Here is a 20,244-nt window from a genome sequence, read left to right as displayed (position 1 = left end):
ACATTGTGCAAAGACAAGATTATGTGGGGCCTTGAGGGACGTGGCAAGAAGTTGGATTTTAGTTCCTTGCAGTAAAAACCTATTGGTGGTGATCTGATTACATTGAACATCTCAGAAACAAAATTCTGGCTGCTGGATGGATGATAGGAGAGCAAGAGTGGAAAGCAAGGAGATGGAAACCTAGCAAGTGGTTGATGTAAATTTGGCTAGAGATGATGGTGAATTTGTAATCACTAAGAGGTGGTAGGATTTAGGACATATGTTTTGAGGGATCTTCCTGATGAATGAGATGAGAGTGAGCAAAAGAGTGGAGTCAAGTGTGCATATTAGTTTTGTTTGTCTTCCCCTGAGGAACTGGGTTGCCGTTGCTGCTGTTTGCTAAGATGGGAAAAGCTTAGAAACAAGAAACTAACATATCTGGGCAGGATGAAATAAATTGTTTTGCTTGAGCTACATTCAGTTTGAGATTCTTATATATGCCACAGTATATGTATTAAGAATGAAATTAAATACATGAGTTAGGAAGTGAAGTAAAGGGGCAAGCTTGGACAGATAAATTTAGTAGTTGTCAGTGGATAAAACACATAAAATCATGGGATTATATAAAATTGTTTATGGAAAAAATGGATCTATGCAAGAGAAGAACATTAAAAATTAAGATCTTAGCATCCAAAATTTGGCAATCTGGAGGAAGAGAAAGAACCAGTAAAGAAAACTGTGAAGAAGAGTTGAGGGAAATAGGAGGCAAACCAAGAACGTGCTGGTTTAAATATAAAAAAGGAAATAGTTCTAGAAGAAATGGTTGGTAAGTCATGTCAATGGTATGAGAGGTAGAATTCGATTGGCTTTGGTATGACACAGATCTCTGATGGCCTCAGAGCCTTGAGGAGGAATAGATTTATTGGAAATGGTTAAGAAAGTATTAAATAGGATGTAGAAACCATGAGTTCAAGACAAATCTTTTGAGAAGCTTGGCTCTGAAGGAGAGCCAAGAAATAGCAAACGAGAGGACATAAATTCATTCATCTGTTTCATGCGAAGAGTAAAACATGAAGTGTTTTGGCTGTATCAGCTGTCATAGTATTTATTTTCATGATTAGTTCAGGCAATCTATAGAGATATATAAATATCATTTTCTACATGTATTATTCATCCCCAGATTCTTTGAAACTAAAAGCTTGGTGAACAATGATGACCTTCCCAGATGGGTATATCCTTTCCTCAGTCCAAGGCATTTGCTTAGCTGTGTTTTCTTCCTAGAATCTCTAGTCAAGCAAAGTTCTTGTATACCAAGAACTATACTGTGTTTTGGAGATTATAAAATAAAGAGATGCGGTCTGAGTCATTAAAGAGCTTACAGCATAAGTATTCCCCATTAAATTCTGAGTTTGTCTTATTTATGATTTTCTGAAATGTACTATTCTATCAATTGTGTTCCAATCTTTAGTAGAAAAAAAAGACATTGTTCTAGATAGACAAAAATGAACTTACTGTCATAATTACTTTATAATTAAAATAAAAACTCCATCAAAAATAACTTTCACATTCAACTTCTCTGGAGAAAAGCATAAAGAACAAAAGCATCTGCAATGTGTGTAAATTGGCTAGTATCCTTGTCTGGCACTTTCCAAATTGTTTTAGCAATGTTTGGCAGGAATTTATCACAAATTATGGATGATTATAATTTTGCAGTATGTGCAAGCAGATGGAGAAGATGAATTGACAGAGAGAATGTTTCTTCCTAGGAAACTGATTGGTAATAATAATTATCTTAAAGAGGGCAAAAAACTATGAATTGCCCATTGACTTTTTAATATATGTATATAAAAATTTGAGAATTTATCCTATTAAGAAAGCCTTTAATTTATACAAATTTGGAAACTGACAAAAAGGAAAAAAGTCTACAAAAATTACTCGAGAATGATGTGGTATACACACTGAAAAAATATTCTGACTTGTAGAAAAGCATGATTATTCCATTAAAATGTCTGTTTGCTAAGGAAAGTAATTAAATTTGCAGCTAATTAAAGAGCATATAGTTAATAGTAGCTTATTTTTCTTAGTGGTAAAATTTCAGTGTTTCTAACAAATGAGATCATTTTTCAATCTTTTTTAAACTTATGAGTAATCATATGAAAAATCATGGTAACTTTATAAAATGACTGTGTTTTGAAGAATTGAAAATAAGCAAGTTTTCAGTAAAAATATTTCATAACAGTATTTTGAGGTTTATAGCAACATAGTTCAGTAGAGAGTTGGACAGCACAGTCAGAATATCTGGGATCAAATTTTGGGCCACTCTATCCTTGCAAATGATTTAACCTCTACCTCTCTCTTCTTTACCTTCGAAATACTGCACCAAGGAGCCAACCACTTCTTACCACCTCCACCACTACAAGCCTGGTCCATGTTGCCATCATTTCTTATGTGAATTATTGAAACAACCTGGTTTCCCTGTTTCAAATGTTGCTCCCTTTAGACAGTTCTAAAAATGGCAGTCAAAGAAATCTCATTTACTGTAAGTCAGATCATAACACTCTTCTATTCTGACCATCCAGGGGTTCTTTCTGGTCTCTGGGGCTCCCTGTGTGTTTGTCCTCACCCCCATCCCTCTGACCTCATCATCTGCATTTTCCCGCTTGCCCTTGTTTCCTCTACACACAAGGCCTCCTTGGTGTTCGTTGAGCACATCAGGCATGCACTAGTCTCTAGTTCTTTGAACCTGCTGTTCCTCCTGCCTGGTGCATGCTTCTCTTAGATATCTTTATAATTTGCTCCCTCACTGTTTTCAGGTTTCATTCAGGAAAGCTTCCCTAAGCACCATCTTTAAAATTGAAACCTTGTCCCCACATCTTTAACACCCTTCCCTAATCCATTATATTATTTTTTTCTACAGGATGTATTGTCATCTGTGTATTTTAATTATTTGTATTATTTATCTTTTGTCATGCCTCACTAGAATGTAATATCCATGACAAGAGAGATTTTTATTTCTGTTGTTTAGTGTACCTGGCACAAAATAAGAATAACAAATACACTTAAATGAATAGTGTAGCTTTATTAATTTTCTATTTTAATCATGATTGGGAATTCCAGTCTGGTTGTTGCCTCAGACTCCTTGCTGCCAGGGAAGTCATTTAATGTTGCCTTAGAGATAAAATGAGGCTAGAACTTTAACTTTACTACACTGTTATAGAGATTAAACAAATAAAAGCATGTACCTTATAGGCCACTTTGAGGGTTATATAGAACATTTACATGAAAGTCCCTAGTATACTGCTCGGCAGATAAAAGATGATAAATTAATATTGATGGAATTTGCCTCTGCATGAAGAGACAATGTTAAACAAATCAAGATATCTTTAATGGGGGTCCTAATTTTATGTTTCTGGGACATTTTCCTTAGGAAATTTTGTGAGATGTAGACTTCTACTCAATTATGTATTTGTTTCTAAAGATATTAATATACATTTTGATGGCATTTATTTTTCACTCACAATATAGACCTTACCAGAATGCATGGATATCTTTGTCAAAGACCACCAGGAACATATCTGTAGCCAGACAGAGTTGGGTTTTTTGAGTATTGTAATGAGGGAGACCATACTTCTTGCGGGAACTGTGAACTGTCTCAGTAAGAGGATGTTATAAAGGAGTTACAGGATTTGAAATGTGTTAGGTAATTTCAAGGGAGTATTCAAGAAAGAAGTAGTTTGGATCAAGTGCTGTTTGGAAGTGGGGACAGTCTATGAGTATCTTAAGTTTTATCTGGAGGGTGGGAGGAAAAGTGGGTCACAATTGGAAAAATAGTTGCAATCACTCATGTTAGTGGAGGGTGAGAGATATTGGTACTTTGTGTGTGTGTGATTTGCACAGTAATCTTGTTATTTTTTGTGCTCTTCCATAAATACAGAGTGGCCTATTTTTTTGACTCACTTCATTGCAGCCACAGAGTGACCTCTTCTGATATTGGTGACCTCCGAAATTGTCTGTTTTCAAAAGGTGGTCACCAAGATCTTGCTCTAAGTTCAGAGTCAGCTTCTAGCAACACTAAGGCTTAACTTCTAGGGCCAGGCAAGCTTCCAAATGTCATGGACTGCCTTTTCCTTTTTCAGGCATTGTATACACATGCACATGTATTCAAACTTGGTTTTGACAATTTTAATTCTTTTTTTTTTTTAACTAAATGGTAAGCTACCAAATTTAGATAATTCATTCTTAAGATATATAATTCTTGAGAAAAAAGTCAGCAAATTTTATATCAAATTAATTCTAAATAATGTGTAATATCAGTTTTGGTACAAACTGATACTCAACCTTCTCAATCTTTCTTTCTTTCTTTCTTTCTTTCTTTTTTTTTTTGAGACTGTCCTGCTGTGTCACCCAGGATGGAGTGCAGTGGTGCAATCTCCGCTCACTGCAACTTCTGACTCTCAGGTTCAAGCAATTCTTTTGCCTCAGCCTCACAAGTAGCTGGGACTATCCATCACCATGTCTGGGTAATTATTGTTTTTAGTAGAGACAGTGTTTGACTATGTTGGCCAGGCTGGTCTTGAACTTCTGACCTTGTGATCTGCCTGCCTCAGCCTCTCAAAGTGCTGGGATTATAGGTGTAAGCCACTGCACCAGGCCAATACTCAACCTCTCTTAGCTGAGCAGCTGTAAATAAAAAATACATATATACCCTAACTAAACAATAGTTTGAAAAAAGTGAAGTTTGCCACACATATTTGTAAGGTATGTATCTTTTTTTTTATTGTTCTTTAGGTTCTGGGGTACATGTGCAGATCATGCAGGATTGATGCATAGGCACATACTTGGCAAGGTGGTTTGCTGCTTCCATCCCCCTGTCACCTATATCTGGCATTTTTCCCCATATTATCTCTCCCCAACCTCTCCACCCCCTGCTGTCCAACCCCTAGCCCTCACCAACAAACCCCAGTGTGTGATGCTCCCCTCCCTGTGTGCATGTGTTCTCATTGTTCAACACCTTCCTATGAGTGAGAACATGTGCTGTTTGCTTTTCTGTTCTTTTGTCAATTTGCTGAGAATGATGGTTTTCAGATTCATTCATGTCCCTACAAAGGACACAAACTCATCGTTTTTTATAGCTGCATAGTATTTCATGGTGTATCTGTGCCACAGTTTCCTTGTCCAGTCTATCATCGATGGGTATTTGGGTTGGTTCCAGGTCCTTGCTATTGTAAACAGTGCCACAGTGAACATATGTATGCACCTGTCTTTGTAATAGAACAATTTATAATCCTTTGGATATATACCCAGTAATGGGATTGCTGGGTCAAATGGAATTTCTATTTCTAGATCCTTGAGGAATCACCACACTGTCTTCCACAATGGTTGAACTAATTAACACTCCCAATAACAATGTAAAAGTATTCCTATTTCTCCACATCCTCTCCAGTATCTGTTGTCTCCAGATTAATGATTAATTCTAACTGGTGTGAGATGTTATCTCAATGTGGTTTTGATTTGCATTTCTCTAACGACCAGTGATTATGAGCATTTTTTCATACGGTTGTTGGTCTCATATATGTCTTCTTTTGAAAAGTGTCTGTTCATATCCTTCGCCCACTTTTGAATGGATTTGTTCGTTTTTTTGTTTTGGTTTTTTTCCCCGCTTGTAAATCTGTTTTAGTTCTTTGTAGATTCTGGATATTAGCCCTTTGTCAGATGGGTAGATTGCAAAAATTTTTTCCCATTCTCTTGGTTGCTGGTTCACTATAATGATTGTTTCTTTGGCTGTACATAAGCTCTGGAGTTTAACTAGATCCCATTTGTCTATTCTGGCTTTTGTTGCCAATGCTTTTGGTGTTTTAGTCATGAAGTCCTTGCCTATGCCTATGCCCTTACTGGTTTTGCCTAGGTTTTCTCTAGGGTTTTTATGGTGTTAGGGCTTATGTTTAAGTCTTTAATCCATCTGGAGTTAATTTTTAGTGTAAGGTGTCAGGAAGGGGTCCAATTTCGGTTCTCTGCACATGGTTAGCCAGTTTTCCCAACACCATTTATTAAACAGGGAATCCTTTCCCCGTTGCTTTTTTTTGTGAGGTTTGTCAAAGATCAGATGGTTGTAGATATGTGGCATTACTTCCGAGGCCTCTGTTCTGTTCCATTGATCTATATCTCTGTTTTGATACCAGTACCAAGCTGTTTTGATACCAGAACCAAACTGTTTTGATTACTGTAGCCTTGTAGTATAGTTTGAAGTCAGGTGGCATGATGATTAAAAACAGCATTTGCAATAAAAATGGAAATAAAAATTAAAGTGCAAATGTCTTCTTGTAACTTATTACAAAGAAACATCCAATTTCTTCAAGTGGCCATTAAATATTATTGCAGCTCACATAAATGGATACCACTCATTTTTTTGGGTTATCTTTAGAATATTTTCATTTAAAATTTTATTATTTACAAATATCCCACATATTGAAAGTAGAACTTATGCCAATTAATCTAAATGTTAGCATTGATGCTGCACATAAGGTGGTGCAAACATAATTATGGTTTTAACCATTAAAAACAATAGCAAAGGCCGGGCGCGGTGGCTCACGCCTGTAATCCCAGCACTTTGGGAGGCCAAGGTGGGTAGATCACGAGGTGAAGAGATCAAGACCATCCTGGTCAACATGGTGAAACCCCGTCTCTACTAAAAATACAAAAAATTAGCTGGACATGGTGGTGCGTGCCTGTAATCTCAGCTACTCAGGAGGCTGAGTCAGGAGAATTGCCTGAACCCAGGAGGCGGAGGTTGCGGTGAGCCAAGATCGTGCCATTGCACTCCAGCCTGGGTAACAAGAGTGAAACTCCGTCTCAAAAAAAAAAAAAAAAAAAAAAATAGCAAAACCCACAATTACTTTTGCACCAACCTAATAGCTATTTCAGCAACATAAAATATTTATTATTATTATTATACTTTAAGTTCTAAGATAAAAAAATTAAGCATTGTGCTTTTAAATCTTATTCAATTAGATCAGTCATTCTCATAAGTGGCTCTCATATATGAAATTATACATACACACACACACACATACATTATATATATATATAATCTTAAGTTTTATCTGGGTGATGAGAGGAAAGGTGGGCCTCAATTGTAATTGAATTGGAAAAGTAGCTGCAGTCACTCATGTTATTGGAGTGTGGGAGATATTTGGTAATTTTTGTGTGTGTGACACACACACATATATATATACACACACACATATACATATATACATGAGAGAGAGAGAGAGAGTTTAAAAGTAACCTGTATAGACTTTTAGCTCTAAATGTTCAACCAGTTGAATCTCTTCTTTTGCTGTAGGGAAAATGAGACATGTAGATAGACATTAAATTATACTCCAAGACATACAAAGTGGAAATAAGGAACTGGGTTTTTCTACTTCAGAGTCAAGCCTTTACCATGATGACACATGTCTTATCTCTTTGGGTTAAGTTGAAAATCCCCATGGATTTTTCTTTCTTATATAGAAATTCATATAAATTCAATGTTTATTATTTGGGGAATCCACAAAGAACATTGAATACAAATGTCAAGTTCCTTTTATTTTACTATATTTTGCTAGTCCACAAAAAGCTTCCTTAACCATAAAGCATTCCAACAAAGGTTAGACATAGGTGATTTTCTATTGTATAATATGAAGTGAGAGCTTCAAAAATGGACATGATGCTTCTGTTGACAGCCTCCAAGTAGTCTATCTTTTAAATAAAATTATTGTTTAATGCTTGCTGAAACTGTCACCTAAATTAAGAATTTTGAAACCTCACCAGTCTTTGATTGACTGTTTTAAGTTAAGCACTTAAAAAATATCTTGAGTGTTTAAGTAAAACACTGTACATGATTTGGTCAGTATATTGCATACTCCTTGTGGAAGACATATATACTTAGAAGTTAAAGAATGAAATGAAACTCCCAAGTTCTATGGAATATAATTCCATAGCATTTTAATTGTTCTATTAGGTGAGGCTTGGTGAAATAATTGAAAATGAATTCAGAATAGAAAACATTCTTTTCAAAGTTCAATTTTGTGCTATAAATTGCTTAATGAGAATTCTCCCAACAAATCGGTAAGAAAACAAAAATAAAATTCTGATAGATTTCAACATAATTTTTAAAAGTTTTATTATCTTTTTGTTTTAGTAAGTGATATTTCACAAGAGCTTTTAGACTCATAAATTTAGTTAGAAATTTTACATGTTCTCCCTAAACCCCTTTTTAAAAGTCCCACATAGAATCCATATGCATGTGTGACACACTTTGCTAAATGAAACACTCAATTACAGGACTGTGTTTGCTATGTTCCAATTTAGTCAATGTTTTTGCATTGGTGAGTCCATCCTTATTTAATACCTCATAAAAAGAAAAGCCAGCCTCTTACAAAAGAACTAATTTATTGTACCCCAAGGATTTGTGCTTAAAAAGGTCTCCTACTGTATGTGAAGTAGGTCTAATACTTGTAGAGTATTGTAGAGTGCCTTAATGCTACAGATTCTGTACACCTTGGAAATAAAGATGCAAATCACAAAACAATAAATTCCAAGTTTGTAACAAACGCCCTGAAGAAAACTTTAACAAATCATAACTGTCAGTGATATTGATGATGAAAGTTTTTGTCATGCAAAGAATACAAATCACTGTGCTGTTATGAGAGTCTCTCTTTCTTTCTCTTCTTTTTGGTTGCAGGCAGATCATCAACCTTAATGATAAAAGCCTTGCACAAAATTCTTAAGCCTCAGGAACAAACACCTCTTTGGCATCCTGAGAGAATATTCCACAAACATCATCAATCTCCTTCGGCTCATGATTTACAACCTTTCCTTTTGGCCGACTTGAGCCATTTGTGAGCATGCCCCAGCAGCATCACACTGGGAGCTTCCTCCACTTTACCCTCTAAACACATAGCAACATAGCCATGTGTGCTGCTGCCCATTTGGAAGTACGTGTTTGACAAATCAAGTACAAGTTACAGATATTAAACTATAAATGCACGTTTCAAAACAGCAGCTTTTTAATGACTGGACTCTCCAGAAAGTATAGACGGTGTGGATCTTTCTGTGTAGGTCCTGGAGCCAATTTGTTTTGTTTCATATATTAATTGTCAGTGGTATACTGAAGAACCACTTAACGATGACTTCTGGCCATGAAATTTGGGTTTTTCAAAAGAAAAAAAATCAAAGTTCATAAAATAATAATGTGGATGGGTGTATATTTCTCCCAACAAAGCTTGTGTCTCAAGAATTGTTAACAGTTGTCTGATAAATGCCATCTATTTGGATGCTTTCCTTGAAATTCAAGAAAGGAGTCTATGTATCACAGCTGAATTAATTTAGTATGTGCCTAAACCCACTCTTACTCTGTGTACTCACTAAAACAGATGTACATACATTATTAATTGTTGACTAACTTGTAATCATCATCAAAGGCAGAAAAACTATACCCCCATCAAGAAAGCATACATACATTATGATTACTTAAAAACATAGGCAGATCTTTATAATGTCTGTATTGAGTGTGACATATCTAGCAATATGCACAAAGGAAGCATTGCAAAGCAAAATGTTTACTATAACAAAGTGATGCAAACCAGAGGAATTTTTGAAGCTTGATATTTGATGGAGGAGTTGGAATTGTTATTCTCCCTCTCTAACCCCATCAAATGATGTGCATATCCACAGAATAAGAGGGAGTGAATGGAATAATGTCATATAAGTTTGGTCTTAACTGTAAATCTTAGATTTTATTTTTATAGTTAGTTGGATTATATTATAGGAAGTGATGGTTCACAAATTCAATCACTCAGGTCTGGTGAAGAGCAATGAGATCATAGGAGAACATCTATATTAGGAAAATCAAATTCATGCTCATTACACAGGAAAAGAGTTCATATTTTCATTTTCTTCTTGCTTGTGTTTTTATTTGCTCTGTAATCTTGGCTAGGATGATTTTAGTTCTAAGTATCAAGTTCCTGAGTCAGAACTAATGAGAAGTTTGCAAGATGCACTGTCTCCTTTACTGCTGGTGGGATTATGAAATGGAAAATTCTAAAAGACAATATTGAAATAATTTTACATGCCCTTAAGAATATCCATGTGCTTTAAAAGAATAATTTCATTTTTCTGAATTGATCTCCAGGGCAAAATCTGAAATTCATCTAAATATTTCTATAGGGAGATTTATTTTGAAATAACTAAACAGTGGAAACAAGTAATGATAAGAACAGTTAAGTAAATGATGGTATATACATATGCTGTGATATTATGAAGCCATGAAATTACATGTGTGTAATATATTCAGTCACATATCATATAATAAGAAATGTTAAATAAAAAGCTACCCCAAACTTTTCATAGAATATAATAGAAAAATATATGCTCAGAAAAAGCATTGGAAGAAAAATACAGAAATATTAATAATGACTTCTCTCAAAGTAGAATTATGAATGTTCCTAAGTTATTTACTTTTTTTTTTTTTTTTTTTTTACTATTTTGTATGCTTTATTTATATAACCACTCTATTTATAGACTCTTTTAGAATTGGTGGTTATAGAAAAAAATATACTGAGTTCACCAAACTGTTTCATTTTCTGGGGAACAGAATGAAACTACATTTCTCAGCACCCAGGCATCAAATGGGGGAGATGTTTCTGGGTCTGATCAGTGGCAGGTAGGCAGAAGTGTTTTAGCACTTCCATTCCAAGGCTATCAAGTATGGGTGTGTCTTTTTTATGTGCAAGCTCTTAAGTCTCCTAGACTGGAAGTAAAAGGCTGTAAGATGGTAGACCAGCCTAGATCCCTTAGCTACCCTTTAGATGAGAGCTAAACAAGTGGTCTGTGTTAACCTCATCGACACTCTTAGAATTATTGAGATTTTCAGGTTTGTTATATCATTAGAGCCTAGCAACTATCAGCTATTTTACTCTGATAAAAATCACTTACTAGTTTTCTTTACTTAAAAGTCACAGACATGTGAGCAATACACTATATGAGCATGTAAGATATTGCTGCTTTTATGTGCCCTGATTATTTTATGTAGCTCCCTTGAAAGCTGTTAAAAACCATGTTTTTGTGAGTCTTAGTCTAGTCATTTATCCACTAGCACTGGGAGTAGTGGGCTTCCAGATTTTATATTAATAGCAAAAATACATTAAAAATGTGACAAATATGTAGATGTTACTGCTTCAAGATGTCTCCTCAATTAGGGAAATTTTTTTCACACTTGCTTGCATTGTGACCATTTTTAAGACTGTAATCTTTCCTTCTATATGTGACAAATGCCTACTCATTCTTTAAAACTAAACTCCAATGCCATGCCTTAATAAAGCTCTTCTTTAATGTCTGTGATGTATATCCTTGTACATAAGCTCTAAATACAGAAAAAAAGATTTAAAAATGTTATGCTTCCAAGTCTTAGCAAAGAGCCTAGCATTGTTACAGTAGGTAGCTAGTCAGACATAAGCAGGGCAGGAGAGGCCCCTCTCCCAACCCCAACCAGTGATATCAGGCAACCATCAGGTGATGGTTAGGCAGTTGTCACACTCTCTCTCTAAAATAATAACTGGTTGCAGCCAGTGCCAGGGAAAAGCAGCCTCTCAATAGATAGAAAAAACCCTAAAACTGGTGATCAGCAGCTTCCTGATAAGATCTCAGGAGTTAGATAAGTGGGCTCAAGCCTGTGTGTTAAGAGGCAAAATGGTGGAATTTAATTGGTACATGAACTTCCAGGGCCATTCAACTGGTAAGGAAAGAATGTCTGAAGTGTGCATGGATACAACTCCAGTAAATACACTGCACAAGCTCACCTCCTGAGTGCTAGCAAGCCACTGTGCATGTGAGCAGCCTACCCCAAGGGAAGAATCAGGGGGAAAGGGATGCAAGACCCTGCAAGTGTGCCAACATATAAAACCCTAAGTCAGAGGTCAAACAGCATAGTTGACCTTTCTCAAGTTGCTTGCTTGATCCTCTTCCAAATGTACTTTACTTCCTTCCACTTCCACTCAGAGTTTTTTTAAATAAACTTTTGCTCTTGCTCTAAAACTTGCCTTGGACTCTCCTTCTGCCTTATGCCCCTCAGTGGAATTCTTTCTTCTGATGAGGCAAGAATTGAGGTTGCTGTAGAACTGTATGAATTCACTGCCAGTAATAGAATAAAATATGTAATCATTAAATTTGATACTGTTTTCAAAATATATTTTATTTGTAATTTTCTATGTTCATCAATTCTAGTGTAACAAGTGACATAAACATAAAGATTTCCTATAATCTGTACCTCCTACCTTAGATATTATAAATATTCTTTACCTTGGGATACTTTTGATTCTGCAAATTTAATATAATTCTTTTTTCTTTTAGTAACTGAACTTTTTTTTTTAAGTCAACCTTTTTACCTTTTCTAGTGGCTTAAAGTTAACTTTAATGTAGCATTTTACCATTAGATAATAAATTCTTTAATTTCTTTATTAGGTGAATATGTTAATGTAAAAAGCTTAGTTTACATTTCCGATTTATGCACTACAATGCAGTCATTAAAATCAAAGTATCAAATCCAGTTCTGCCTATAAAGATTTGTATAATATATTTTGGAGTCAAAAATCATAAATGGCAATACTCTGTGTGTGTTATGACTTCTGCTTCCACATAGAATGTATACAAACTCAGGAATACATTTCTCCAATCCTAACTACATAAAGTCTGGATAATATATAAAATCTTACCTTTTATTGAAAACATCAGAATTTCGAGGTAACAAGATAACCGGGAAAACTAAATTCTAAGTCCCTCTGAGGAGATAGGATATACCGGCCAATTTTGCCTTTGGCAGAATATGGGAGGAAGAGGCAACCACAATAAAAGTGGGTAATAAGAAAATGGTTAAAACCTTAACTAATTGTTAAAAACCAAATGAAAACTCTTATAAAAGTTTAGAATCCCTAGGAGCCCCAGACACACACAAAAAGTCTCCTTTCATCCAGTCCCTTTTCTGTGGTCCTTCACCCAGTAATCTTGACAGAGAAGGATAGAACTAGAGAACTGAGAAAGTTTCCCTTAGTGGCAGACAGGTACAGAACCCTGTGCACTTCCCCACACCCTTCTTCATATGAAGCAAAACTGTGTCCCTCTGAGGCGGGAGTAGAATTTTTTTTGTCTCACAACTATTGCACCAAGTAGCATCAACCATATTCAACTACTGTGAATGAACAGGAAAACTTCCTGCCACTGGTCTCAGGCAAAAGTGTTCTGCTGTTAAGGAAGAGGTAGAAGTGGAATACATCCGTCCCTAGTAAAAAGACAGGAAACTCACTTAGGCACAACATCTGGTACTGATATAAGTGGATGGATGCTACTACTGAAGGAAGGATAGGAAATTTTCTACTACCCAAGACGACCCACAGATACAAGACAAAATTTGGCTGTTGAGGTGGGGTTTTGTAATGGTTCATCGTATGTGTCAACTTGACTGGGCTAAATCATGCCCAGATAGCTGATCAAACATCATTTTTGGATGTGTCTGTGAGAGTGTTTCTGGAAGATGTTAGTACTATAACTTGAATGTGCCTCCTCCAAAATTCAGATATTGTCAATGGGATAGTATTAAGGAGTGGGATCTTTAAGAGGAAATTAGGCCATGTAGTGTTTTCCCTTATTAATGAGATTAGGTTCCTTTATAAAAGGCTTGATGGATGAAGCTTATTTCTTTTGCCTTTCTGCCTTCTTCTGTGTGAGAATATAGCCTGTATTCGCTCCAAAGGATGTAGCATCAAAATGCCATCTTGGAAGCCAAGGGCAGCTCTCACCAGACAACTGAACCAGCTGACACCTTGATCTTGGACTTCCCAGCTTTCAGAACTATGAGAAATACATTTCAGTTCTTTATAAATTACCACATCTCGTGTATTCTGTTGTGGTATCACAAAAAAGGACTAAAGACAATTCACATTTAGGTCATTAGACTGAGTTAAGACCATCCTTAGCAATGTGAAAAGGGATCATTCAATCTGTTGTAGGAATGAATGGAACAAAAAAACAGAGAGGGGGCAAATTTGCTCTCTCTGTTTGAATTGGGGCATGCATATTTCCCTCTGCTATCTGAGATTGCTGCTCGTGGATCTGTCATTTGGACTCAATCGTGGACACACACTGCATCCTTGGTTTTCAAGCTTTTGGAATTGGATTGACTTATATTATCAACTTTTCTCATTCTCCATCTTGCCAATGGCAGATCATGAAACTTGTCAGCCTCCATAATTGCATGAGCCAATTCCTATAATCAATATCTCTCTCCCTTTCCTATTGGTTCTGTTTCTCTGAAGAACCCTAATAGAGGAGAGAAGAAGGAATAAAAAGGAAGTCCCACCCTTGTAGTTCAGGTGTACAGAACCTGCCTAATACTGAAGTTCAACCAAGAGAACTAAGAATCTAACCCCTATACCCTACCAAAAGCCTCACACAGAGCAACAGATGCTATTAGTCTACTAATGTAGAACTATGAAAGCATGCAGTGAGACCCATCTCTGTAGTGCAGATGTTCAGGGTCTTATAAAACAGAGTGGAACATAAACACAGAAAACCCCTCAGCACACTAAGCCCTGTGATAAACACAGGGAGCAGCAGGTGACCACTATGAGAATGCTGTTGTCCCCCATCATCCATGATTTCACTTTCCATGATTTTAGTTACCTATGGTCAACCATGAACTGAAAATATTAAGATACGCAGTTTTGTGGTAGTTCAGAGTGATAAAAGGTCAGTCATTAATACTAATTTGAAGTGGAAGAAGAAGTCAAGGGAGGTTTAACTTTTGAAGTTGTCACTTGTGCTTTGAAGGAATTGAACTTTCCTACAAGGTAGGATTAGAAGAGGATATTTAAGGGAGTTAACAACAGCTTGTACGAAAGCATATGGAAATGTAATTTCCAAGCAAACCGAAGACCCTGATGTGGTGGATTGTGTGTCTATTTAATTTATTACATCAAGGAGTAGTCCTAGCTTGGGACAGAAAATGAGTGGCAGTCTGTGAAAGCAGTGAATGCTAAATTAGAGTTGACTGTGTAGGCAATGGGTTGTTGTAGAAGCTTTCAAGGAATAAAGTAAGATGATCAAATTTGCAATTCAGAAAGGCACTCTGGCATCAATGAAGCAAACAGGTACTAGGAATAAATAATGGGAGAGAGCCAAGATTAGGGTTACTGTCAGTCAGGATTGCTCAGAAAAACAACTGAAAATAATTTGAAATATTGTAATGTAAAAAATGCTAGAATGCAAGCATAACACAAAACGTATAAGCTAACAATGTCAATCAACTTTTTAATTATTCGTGAGTCATGCTGTAAATGTTTTCAGGTAGACTTTTAAAAAATAAATCATGTTCTTTATTAAAACATTTAAAAGGCCCAGTGTGGAGGCTCATGCCTGTAATCCCAGCACTTTGGGAGGCTGAGATGGGCAGATCACGAGGTCAGGAAATCAAGACCATCCTGGCCAACTCTATCTCTACTAAAAATACAAAAATTAGCTATGGCATGTGCATGTAATCCCAGCTACTTGGGAGGCCAAGGTAAGAGAATCCCTTGAACCAGGGAGTCAGAGGTTGTAGTGAGCGAGATGGTGCCACTGCACTCCAGCCTGGCAACAGAGCTAGACTCCATCTCAAAAAAAAAACATAAAAATTTTTAAAAATTTCAAGCAACTATCTCTATATAATATAATATCCTTGGCTTATGTTACACTTCATTAATACTAGTTTCTAGTATATTCATAGCATAGTAACACTTAATTTGTCTTTATAAATTAAACCAATTTATCCTATGTATTGGAGTAATAATTCTAGATATTATAGCATTAATAATATAACAAGCCCAGGGCTAGTCACTTCCAGTTTAACAGATGGCCTAGGGCCAAATTTTGATACATACAATATTTTAAGATAATAAAGAACTACAAACATTTGATCTTTCTTCATCAAATATAAGCTCCCACAGTTAATATGTTACATTCTAACTCTACAGCATATATTATATCTCAAAAACTACTATCGTAGTTCTGATGCTGCCTATTTTATCAAAGTGCCAACTGCAGGCATTTGAAGTGTTACAAACCTAAGATCTAAATCCTGAGTTTGTCTAATGTCTATGAAGTGCAATATTGTTCTTACACTTGATGCTAAAGATGTTCTTACCTCTAAAATCTCAGAATGAAGACTTATTTACTCAAAGTGAACCACTAAATTATTAAATAAATTGTTTTGTGTTATGAATCTAGAGCAATAGTTTAAACTTTAATAATTTTGGGAAATCAAAATCCACTTAATTTTCTTCCCTGTTTCTACCACTGGTAGCCACATGTTTTATTTGGAAACTAGTAGACTTTTAAGTTTTCTGTTATATCACATCCATCTCTTCATCAATATTGAACTGGATTGCCTATCTTTCTACCTTTCTCTCTCACACTTACTAAAATAAGTCTTTCCTCACTTTTTGAAAGAGTGGATAAGGTATCCACAAGTTCAGTTACCAGGACTGTCAATGGCACAGATTCACAGTTAAGATTGTGCTTATACAGTGACTGCAAATATACCACAGGACCACAATCCCCAACTACCTTTTCCAGTGGGAAAGAAACATAAATATTTTATTGAGATAAGCACATCCAATCAAACATCAAATATGTGTTACTCACTATTCCAGGTCTAGAAACTACAGTTTCTCTAGATATATTTGGATTAGAGAATTAGTCTTAATCCCTGTTCCAATGGAGGTTAAAAAACCAAAGAGCACAAACAAATACAACTACAAAAAAGTAGTTAAAATGTATAGCAAATCTTAAAGTGAATGGGTCTGTTATAAAGACATTAAAAATTTGAAGATACCAGAGATTATAAACAATCTGGAAGAAATTATTCAAAGAATGATAGTTGAATATCCAGAAAAATAATATTAAAATCTTCACATCAAACTTAGTATTCATACATTTTGCTATATTAATAGACACTAATTAAGAATATTGTGCAATTTCATAGAACTTGCCCTGTGGAGAAGAAAAGAAAATAAATAGCATGATGGCCTGGCATATGTGTGAATATAATTTCAGCCCAGAATTTGACCTTTAAAAATAATATACTGATGGAAAACTTGGGGAGGAAAGGGAGCATAATTAGACCTAGTAGCTAACTAAATATAAAATACTGATAGTATATTAATGTCAGTATAGAAAGATTCTAGTGATTTACCATGAATATAATATGACTTATCTGGGTCATCTTTTTTTTTTACTTTTATTTTAGTTTCAGGAGTATATGTGCAGGTTGGTTCTATAGATATATTGTGTGTTGCATGGGTTTGGTGTACATATTTCATCACCCAGGTTATAAATACAGTATACAATAGGTAGTTTTTTCAACCTCACCTTCCTCCCAACCTCCACCCTCAAATAGACCCTAGTGTCTACTGTTTCCTTCTTTGTGATTGTGTTTAGCTTCCATTTATAAGTGAGAATATGTGGTGTTTGATTTTCTGTTACTGTGTTATTTCACTTAATGTCATGGCCTCCAGCTTCATCTGTGTTGCAAAGGACATTATCTCATGCTTTTTATGGCTGCATAGTATTCCATGGTGTATATGGACTGCAGTTTATTTACCTAGTACACCACCGATGGACATTTAATTTGATTCAAAGTCTTGCTATTGTGAATAGTGCTGCAATGAACATGTGGATCCATGTGTCTTTATGTTAGAATGATTTGTATTCCTTTGGGTTTGGACCTAATAATGAAATTTCTGGGTTGAATGGTATTTCTGTTTTAAGTTTTTTGAGAAATTGACAAACTGCTTTCCACAGTGGCTACACTAATTTACATTCCCATCAACAGTCAATAAGCATTCCCTTTTCTCAGCAGCCTCACTGGCATATGTTATTTTTGGACTTTTTTGGCAATAGTCAGTTTGGGCTGATGTGAGATGGGTTGTCTGTTCTACTCTGTTGATAGTTTCTTTTGCTGTGCAGAAGCACTTTAGTTCAACTACTTTAGTTCAACTAAGTCATATTGGTCAATTTTTGCTTGTGTTGTAATTGCTTTTGGCATCTTCGGCATAAAATCTTTGCCAGGGTCCACGTCTAGAATGGTATTTCCTAGGTTCTCTTCAAGGGTTTTTGTAGATTTAGGTTTTACATTCAAGTCTTTAATCCATCTTGACTTGATTTTTTTATATGATGTAAAGAAGGGGTCCAGTTTCGATCTTCTGCCTATGACTAGCCAATTATCCCAGCACTATTTATTGAATAGGGATTCCTTTCTCCAGTGCTTTTTATCAACTATGTTGAAGATCAGATGCTTGTAGGTGGGCCACTTTTTCTGGGCTCTTTATTCTGTTCAATTGGCCTATGTGTCTGCTTTTGTACGAGTACCATGCTGTTTTGGTTATAGCCTGTATTACAGTTCAGTGACAAGTAATGTAATACCTCCAGCTTAGTTCTTTTTGCTTAGGATTGCTTTGGTTATTCAGGCTCTTTTTTGGTTCCATATGAATTTTAAAATAGTTTTTTCTAATTCTGTGAAGAATGTTATTGGTAATTTGATAGGTATAACATTGAGTCTGTAAGTTTTTGGAGGCAACATAGCCATTTTAACAATATTGATTTTTTTTAATCCATGAGCATGGAATGTTTTTCCATTTGTTTACATCATCTTTAATTTTTTGCTGCAGTTTTTTGGTAATTCTTGTTGTAAAGATCATTCACCTTCCCAGGTAGCTGTATTCCCATGTATTTACCTTTTTTATTATTATTATATTTTAAATTCTGGAATGCATGTGCAGAACAGGAAGATTTGTTTGTTTTTTTGTTTTGTTTTTTTGTCATCAGGCTGGCATGCAGTAGAACAATGCAGGTTTGTTACATAAGTACACTCATGCCACGGTGGTTTGCTGCACCCATCAACCCGTCACCTACATTAGGTATTTCTGCTAATACAATACTTCCCCAGTCCCCCCACCCCCAGCAGGCCCCAGTGTGTGATGTTCCCCTCTCTGTGTCCATGTGTTCTTATTATTCAACACCCACTTATAAATGAGAACACGTGGTGTTTTGTTTTCTGTTCCTGTGTAGTTTGTTGAGAATGATGGTTTCCAGCTTTATCCATGTCCCTGAAAAGGACATGGACTCATCCTTTTTATGGCTGCATAATATTCCATGGTGTTTATGTGCCACATTTTCTTTATCCAGTCTATCATTGATGGGCATTTGGGTTGGTTCCAAGTCCTAGTTATTATAAATAGTGCTGCAATAAACATACATGTGCATGTGTCCTTAGAGTAGAATGTTTAGTATACACCTAGTAATGGGATTGCTGGGTCAAATGGTTCTAGATCCTTGAGGAGTCGCCACACTGTCTTCCACAATGGTTGAACTAATTTACAGTCCCACCAACAGTGTAAAAACGTTCCAATTTCTCCACATCCTCTCCAGCATCTGTTGTTTCCTGACTTTTTAATGATCATTAATCTAACTGGCATGAGATGGTATCTCATCATGGTTTTGATTTGCATTTCTCTAATGATCAGTGATAATGAGCTTTTTCTCAGATGTTTGTTGGCTGCATAAATGTCTTCTTTTCAGAAGTGTCTGTTCATATCCTTTGCCTACTTTTTGATGGCATTGCTTGTTTTATTTTTTTTTTCTTGTAAATTTGTTTCAGTTCCTGATAGATTCTGAATATTAGTCCTTTGTCAGATGGATAGATTGCAAAAATTTTCTTCTTTCTGTAGGTTGCCTATTCACTCTAATGATAGTTTCTTTTGCTCTGAAGAAGCTCTTTAGTTTAATTAGATCCCATTTGTCAAATTTGGCTTTTGTTGCCATTGCTTTTGGTGTTTTAGTCATGAAGTCTTTGCCCATGCCTATGTCCTGAATGGTATTGCCTAGGTTTTCTTCCAGAGTTTGTATGGTTTTAGGTCTTACGTTTAAGTCTTTAATCCACCTTGAGTTAATTTTTGTATAAGGTGTAAGGAAGGGGTCTAGTTTCAGTTTTCTGCATATGGCTAGCCTGTTTTCCCAACACCATTTACTAAATAGGGAATCCTTTCTTATTGCTTGTTTTTATTAGATTTGTCAAAGTTCAGATGGTTATAGATGTGTGGCATTATTTCCGAGGCCTCTGTTCTATTCCATTGGTCTATATATCTGTTTTGATATTAGTATCATGCTTTTCTGGTTACTATAGCCTTATGTATAAAGTCA

This window comes from Aotus nancymaae, unplaced genomic scaffold, assembly GCF_030222135.1.
Source record: "Aotus nancymaae isolate 86718 unplaced genomic scaffold, 86718_ANA_hifiasm-v0.15.2.pri h1tg000007l, whole genome shotgun sequence".
In the NCBI taxonomy this organism is placed as follows: Eukaryota; Metazoa; Chordata; class Mammalia; order Primates; family Aotidae; genus Aotus; species Aotus nancymaae.
The sequence above is the reverse complement of the archived record's forward strand: the minus strand, read 5'-3'. Positions refer to the sequence as shown.